Genomic DNA, 7,641 nt, shown 5'->3' on the forward strand with positions numbered 1-7,641 from the left:
GTCTTAGCTTCTTTTAAAATCCCAATGCAACTACCCTAGTGTTTTAAACATGGAAGATGCCCAATATATATTTGTTCAATAGATGAATACATTATCAAAGGACAGTACAAAAGACAGAATGATGGAAGCCAGAGCCAGGATACAGAGCAACATATTTTCACAATACCATTTGGTAAGTAAAACAATTGAGGGCAAAGGGAGGGCAAAAGGGTTTTTTTGGGGTCATATAATTGAAAGGCAAACACAGAGGCCCTTAGGTTTCACTCTGCTGCTTAGTCACTGAATCTTCTCTTTTCAGCTTTCAGTCATGACTCTCTCTCTAGACTGAAAGATTCACTTACGGAAAATGGTGCATATACTGTGACGGGGATTGAGAGTTCAGCTCCACAACATTTCCATACACCTTTAACAAGATCAGCTGTGTTTAACATCCTTCTTTATCAATTTTCCCACTTCATGATTTCTTAGCTTGAAAGACTGTCCTTACTTCAATTGATTCCCATAAATATGGGGATGTTGTGAAGATTAGTGATGCAAGACACATAATTTCCTGCAAGCTTCACAGAGGAAAGGTATTACATACATACAAAGCCTGATTATTTCTGCTACTAGCAACAGGACTGAGCTTAGCAATACACAGTTCACAGGCTGCTGCGCCACCAGCACATGATGTATATGTTACATGAATTAAAGTGGAAAAGCTTTCCTTTGGGACATTTGGACTATTTATTCTACTTAAGATTTTTTTTAAGGGTGGCAGTGGTGGTAGTGGACTGAGATGGTTAGAAGTGAGATTAATTTCAGATTAAAACATGCATAAAGTGCCAAACAGAAAAATCATTATAAAGAAATAAATACAAAAGTGATATTAACATGGAAAAATTGTTTTATTTGTCTGTTGCTTGAATTTCTTGTGATGCTGGGTTTATTCTAGAGTAAGGTGCTAACAAATGCACTGACTTCAGTTGGAGTTAAATAGAAGGAGTGTGAGGTCTTTGGGGAGAACTTTCTGTATCAATAGAGTTATAATTTAGAGTTCATTATAACAAACATTATTTTATGAAAATAGTTTTGTATGAAATCAGTGATATCACTTGATTTGTTGCTATTCATACTTTATGTCTGGAAGAAATGTGATTCCATGACTTAAAGATCAGATAATAATATTAAGTGGGATATTCTGGCATTTTTATATAAACTAACTTCACACCACATCCACAGTGAAAAAGGGAACCTTCCACAGTCTGATGACCTGGTTTGATGGCTCCAGAAGGTGAATGGCTCTAGAATGTACTGCCAGGAAGATTGACTCAACATTAACTAGGTAAAGTGAAATTCTTTTTTTTTTTTTTTTTGACACAAATATGCTCCTGAAAGTAGGATAGTGAATACTAAGTGTCTTTATATGTTTATTCCATGTGTTCAATGAGCTGGACACGTATTTGCAGCTGACTAACTCCGGCATAGAAAAGCTAAGCAGCTCAGAATCACTCAACTCTTGCAAGTGTTACTGAGGTTTTTCTGTGGCTAATGTGAGCAACTGGAAGTCTGTTTCATACAGTTTCCAGGTTGATGTTAGATAATTCCATGGTGTGAAAAAATCTGGGACCTCAGTTGCATACTTGTCTAATTACCAAAGGTGAACCCAGTTGTTCCCTGAGAGGAGTCATGGCTTTGCCTCTTCCACAAACTGGCAGATGAACCTTCCATAGAATGAAAATTGTGGGTAGTTTTTTAGACATCATAAAACTGTAACAGTTTTACCTACTCATCTAGAATCCAAGGTTTCTTCTTATTTTTTGCAGCAAGAGTTGCCTTTTCCAAGGCACGTGTCATATTTGTATGTTATACTTCTATTATTCACATCTTTATTTCCATTATGGAAATTGAGGCTCAGGGCAGTGAAATAAGTTGTCCAAGATGAAAAAGATTGTCAAATATGGATTTCTTTGATCTTTCCAACCTTTCTTGTAAAGTCTGAGTGTGAGAAGTGTTTTTTAGAGAGACAAATGGCCTGTTTTCCAACAACTTCTGTGGATACCCGTGTTTATCATTGGATTCCATTTGAACACTGAATGGCCACAATATCTACATATATTAAGTTAGAAATGGTGAAGTTAATCTCTATCTCCATTTCTATTTATTTCTTTCTCAGATATCCTATATTAATCCCACAGGAAAATTAGAATTTAGAGTCTAAATATTAGAATTTTCTTTTTTAAGGAATTGATATGCATTCTACCTTCAATTAATAAGAACTATAAACCTTTATGAGTTTCTTTTTTGCACTGACTTTTACAAAGCTCAGAGTTAAATTGGATATTTGTCATAGGAACCATATAATGTTTTTAGATAAATCATTTATTTTTTTTCTCTTCTACTGGTTCTGGTTTTCTAGATCATTAAGTGTAGTATTTTGTGTGTTATTGATTTAAACCATCTTAATTCCTGTCAATAAATAAGAGTAAATACCTTTATAAAGATAATAGAACTTAATGGTGCTTCTGCTTTTTAATTTTTTAGACTGTTTCCTTGAATGTTATATGCCATGCAATATGCATTTGGTGGAAGAGGATCAAATATTAGGTAAAGATACTAAAGAGAGTGCAGGTGTTGAAGATAAAAAATTCATTGAAACTCATCCAGTGCATTTTGAGTACAGACTACATGGTAGGCACTCTGGGATATTTATTGTAAGCATTAATATAAATGTAAACATACCCTCTGACTTTTCCAGCTAATAAAATAACAAGAATGGTGCAGTAAATGATTTTATAAAAAGTAAAAAGGACTAAAAGAAAATGGAAACTGTCTGGAGTGTTTTATGATAGGGATATTTAATACATGAACCCACCCAAGATAGTAACTTAAAACTTTTATTCTTGAAACTATACAGGAATATCTCAGAAACCTAGCCTAATGAGTGATTTACCTTGTGTTCCATTAGCAACATACTATGCAAAGGCAATTACATTGATATTGCAGCCTGTGGATTATGTATCAGTTTTGGTATACCAGCTTACTCTCCTCTTCCCCACTCAAGAAGGCAGATAGGAATGGAAGTGAAGATATTATTTTAGGGATAGTCTAGAATTTGGTTTCATTTGTAAGAATAGTGAATTATTTGCAAACCACAACCTAATTGTCAACCAATATGTCAAGAGAGTTGCTGTGTCATTCCAAATGGGGTCAAAATAAAAAGATTTTAATTTTAATTCATTTTTGAATTATTAAAACTTAACTGATGAAAAACGCTTGGTCATTATCTCTTATAAGGGTTAGTTGCTTCTTTAAACTTAATTGTTTCAGTTTCTTTTAACTATTACTTATGTCTTACTTTTATTGCTAAACAACTCAATTCCCAGCTATGTGTTAGTAACAAATGGAAGACAAGAATCTGCTAGACTTTATGGAATAGTGAACTTTTATTCTAAATTGGCTGCAGTGACTGCTGGCATAATCAATTCATTAGATGCTGGGTCTTGTTTTTATGTGATGTTTGTTGATAGTAAGAAAATAAGGATTTTGATATTTGAATATATTACTTTGTGACTTTGTAAAGACCTTTAACCTTTTGTTCTCTTCAAGATTCCTGATATCTCTGAAATTTATTAGTTACAGAATAACTAATATATAATTTTAGGATCATATATAAAAATTTCTAATTATGCATATTTGACTTGTAGGCAGGTATGTGATTTTGATTGGGCTTTGGAAAATTTTTACTATAATAATACAACACAAGAATGATCTATTGTATTAGTCAGGATACATTAGGTTATGTGACAGTAACAAACAGCCTCCAAGGATGAACAGTTTAAACGAACAAATATTTGTATCTTTACATACCAATGCAGGTTGCCGAGGGTGGGACCTTCCCATAACCACTCAGGGACCTGTCATCTTATGATGGCTCCATTCCAACATGAGTATTCAATGTTTTTCATTGTAATTATGAAGAATTATTATTGGCTTTTGCCCTGGCTGGTTTAGCTCAGTGGATTGAGCGTCGGCCTGCGAGCTAAGTGTCGCTGGTTCGATCTTCCAGTCAGGGTACATCAGAGAAGGAAAACTCTGACTCCAAAAAACCTCCGCTGCCTTGCGGCATACCTCTTCAGAGGAAAGGCTAAGGGAGTAAACCCCGACAGAAAATCCGGAGCCGGAGTCCCTAAGGCGGTTTGATGTTGTAGTCAACACCGGCAACTCCTGCGGCGCACCTGAACCCAAGCTGTATCGACTCCGTCTTTCCCTTGGACCCTTCAGCTGCGAAGAGGTGGGGGGGTCTGCTGCATGGGCAACAGCAGACCCTCCATATTACCCTGCCCAGGCTCTGTAGCTTCAGCGTCATCGCAAGATGTCGATTCAACACGGGAGGAGACAGATACTATGTCACTCCCGAGTCGGACTGCACAGCCATTCTCGGCGGTGCAGATAGACTCTTAAGAAGCTACACCATCGTCTCTCGAGACGGACGGCTGCCGACGATTATTGGCTTTTAAATAACTCCATCTAAAGGTAGATTCAATGCAATTCCTATTAAAATACCAATGGAATATTTTACAGATCTGGAACAAATATTCAAAAGTTCATATGGAACCAAAAAAGACCCTGAATATCTTCAGCAATCTTGAGAAAAAAGAACAAGTTTGGAAGTATCACAATACCTCATATCAAGCTATACTATAAGGTTATTGTAATAAAAACAGTCTGGTACTGGCAGAAGAACAGACATATAGTTCAATGGAACAGAACAAATAACCAGAAATAAACCTACTCCTTTGTGGTCAATTCATATTTGACAAAGGAGGCAAGAGTGTACAATGCAGTAAAGACATTCTCTTCAATAAATGCTGCTGGAAAAACTGGACTGGTACATGAAAAAGAAATGAAACTAGACCAACAGTTTAACCATACATCAGAATAAACTCAAAATAGATAAAAGACTTAAATATGAGTCACAATACCATAAAAATTCTAGAGAAAAAGGCAGTAAAGTTTCAGATATCTTACATAGCAATATTTTTGCTGATATATCTCCTAGGGCAAGGGAAACAAAGAAAGAAAGAAACAAATGGGACTACATAAAATTAAAAAGCTTATCCACAGCTAAAGAAACCATCATCAAAATGAAAAGGGAACCTACTGTATGGGAGAACATATTTGCCAATGATACATCAAATAAGGGTTTAATTTCCAAAATATATGAAGAACTTATATAATTCAACACCAAGAAGACAAACAACCCAATGAAAAAAAATGGGCAAAGGACCTAAATAGACACTTCTTCAAGGAGGACATACAGATGGTCCATAAACATATGGACAAATGTTCAACATCACTAACATCAGAGAGATGCAAATTAAAACCACAATGAGATATCACATCATACCTGCCAGAATGGTTATCATTAATAAATCAACCAACAATATGTGCTAGTGAAGATGTGGAGAAAAGGGAACTCTAGTGCGCTGCTGGTGGGAATACAGACTGGTGCAGCCACTGTGGATAACAGTGGAGTTTCCTCAAAAATTAAAAATGAAACTGTCTTCTGACCCTGTGATTCCACTTCTGAGAATATATCTTAGAATCCTGAAACATCAATTCAAAAGAATACATGCACCCCTATGTTCATAGCAGCTTATATACAATAGCCAAGTGATGGAAACAGCCTAAATACCCATCAGTAGATGAGTGGATAAAATAGTTGTGGTACATTTACACAAAGGAACATTATGCAGCAGTAAAAAAGAAGGAATTCTTACTTCTTGTGAGAGCATGAGTGGACTTGGAGACATTCATGCTAAGTGAAATAAGTCAGTCAGTGAAAGACAAATACTATATGATCTCACTTATTTGGGGAATCTAATGTATAAGATATACTAACATGCAAAATAGAATCAGAGTCATAGAAATATGAAATTGACTGACACTATAAGAGGGGAGGAGGGACTCTGGATTTGTTAGAACCAGGTGAAGGGATTAGCCAAAGAACATATAGGATATACATGACTTATAGACATGGACAAAGGTGTGAGATTGCCTGAAGTAGTTGGGGGTGGGATGGGTAGCAGAGGGCAAAGGGAGAAAAATTAGGACAACTGTAATAGCATAAGTAATAAAATATTTTAAAAGGACAAAAATATTGTGAAATAAAATAAATAACTAAAAATTACCTCACTTCTGCTCACATTTCATTTGCTGAATCAAGCCACATGGTCATGACAAACTTCAAGATGTAAAGAAGCTTAATCCTCCTGCAAGAACAAGAAAAAAAGGAACACTAGTAAGATTTATCACATTTATCAAGTTGATTATGGCATCTATTTGTAGACATACTAAAGAAAGAATAGAAAACTATGCTTAAATTATATATGTATATTTCAAAATATTCTAATAAGTTTATCCATATCACATCACAGAGAAGTATGATACTACCACAACCTACCACTATCTGTTGACTATTTGTGTGTCTTCTTTGAAGAAATGTCTGTTTAGGTTTTTTGTTTATTTTTAAAATTGTGTTACTTGGAGGTTTTTTTTGTTTTGTTTTGTTTCTTGCTATTGAGATGAATGAGTTTATTTTTTATTTTGGATTTTAAGCCTTATCAGATACACAATTTGTAAATAATGTTTCCCATTCCACAGGTTGCCTTTAATTTTGTTGATTGTTTCCTTTGTGGTGCAGAAAGTTTTTCATTTAATATAATTCACATGTTTATTTTTCTTTTGTTACATGTGCTTTCAGTATCACATCCAAAAACACCTATTGCCAGGGCCAATGTCAAGGAACTTTTTCCCTATGGTTTCTTCTATGACTTTTATGGTTTTAGGTCTTATGTTTAAGTCTTTAATCCATTTTGAATTGACTTTTGTATATGGTGTAAGAGAAAGTTTCAGGTTTATTCTTTGACAAGTGACTACTCAATTTTCCCAACACCTTTTATTGAAGACACTATTATTTCCTCATTGTGTATTCCTGGAACCCTGTCATAGTTTGTAACAGTATATGTGTGGATTTATTTCTTGGCTTCCAATTCTATTCTATTGATCTGTATGTGTTTTTTTAAATGACAACACCATACTGTTTTTATTAGTATAGCTTTGCAATATAGTTTTAAATCAGGAAGTACGATGCCACTAGCTTTTTTATGTCTGAATATTGCTTTGACTGGTCAGGGTCTTTCATTGTTTCATATATATTTTAGAATTGTTTTATATTGTGAAAAATGTCATTAGAATTTTGATAGAGATTGTATTGAATTTGTAGATAGCTTTGAGTAGTATGAACATTTTCACAACATCAATTCTTCCAACCTAAGAACATAAGATATCTTTCTTTTTAAAACAATTTATTTTATTTTATTTATGTTCAGAGAGGGGAAGGGAGGGAGAAAGCAGAGGGAGGGAAACATTGATGTGCAAGATAAATATCAATTGGTTTTCTCTTACATGCCCCCAACCAAGGACTTGGCCTACAACCCAGGCATGTGCCCTGACGTGGAATCAAACTGCTGACCTTTGGATTTGCAAGCTGGCACTCAATCCACTGAGGCACACCAGCCAAGGTGAGAATGGGAAATCTTTCGACTTGTCTTTCTTGATTTCTTTCATAGATCTCTTAAAGTTTTCAATGTGCAGATC

This window comes from Furipterus horrens, unplaced genomic scaffold, assembly GCF_987537825.1.
Source record: "Furipterus horrens unplaced genomic scaffold, mFurHor1.1.pri manual_scaffold_1, whole genome shotgun sequence".
Classification (NCBI taxonomy): domain Eukaryota; kingdom Metazoa; phylum Chordata; class Mammalia; order Chiroptera; family Furipteridae; genus Furipterus; species Furipterus horrens.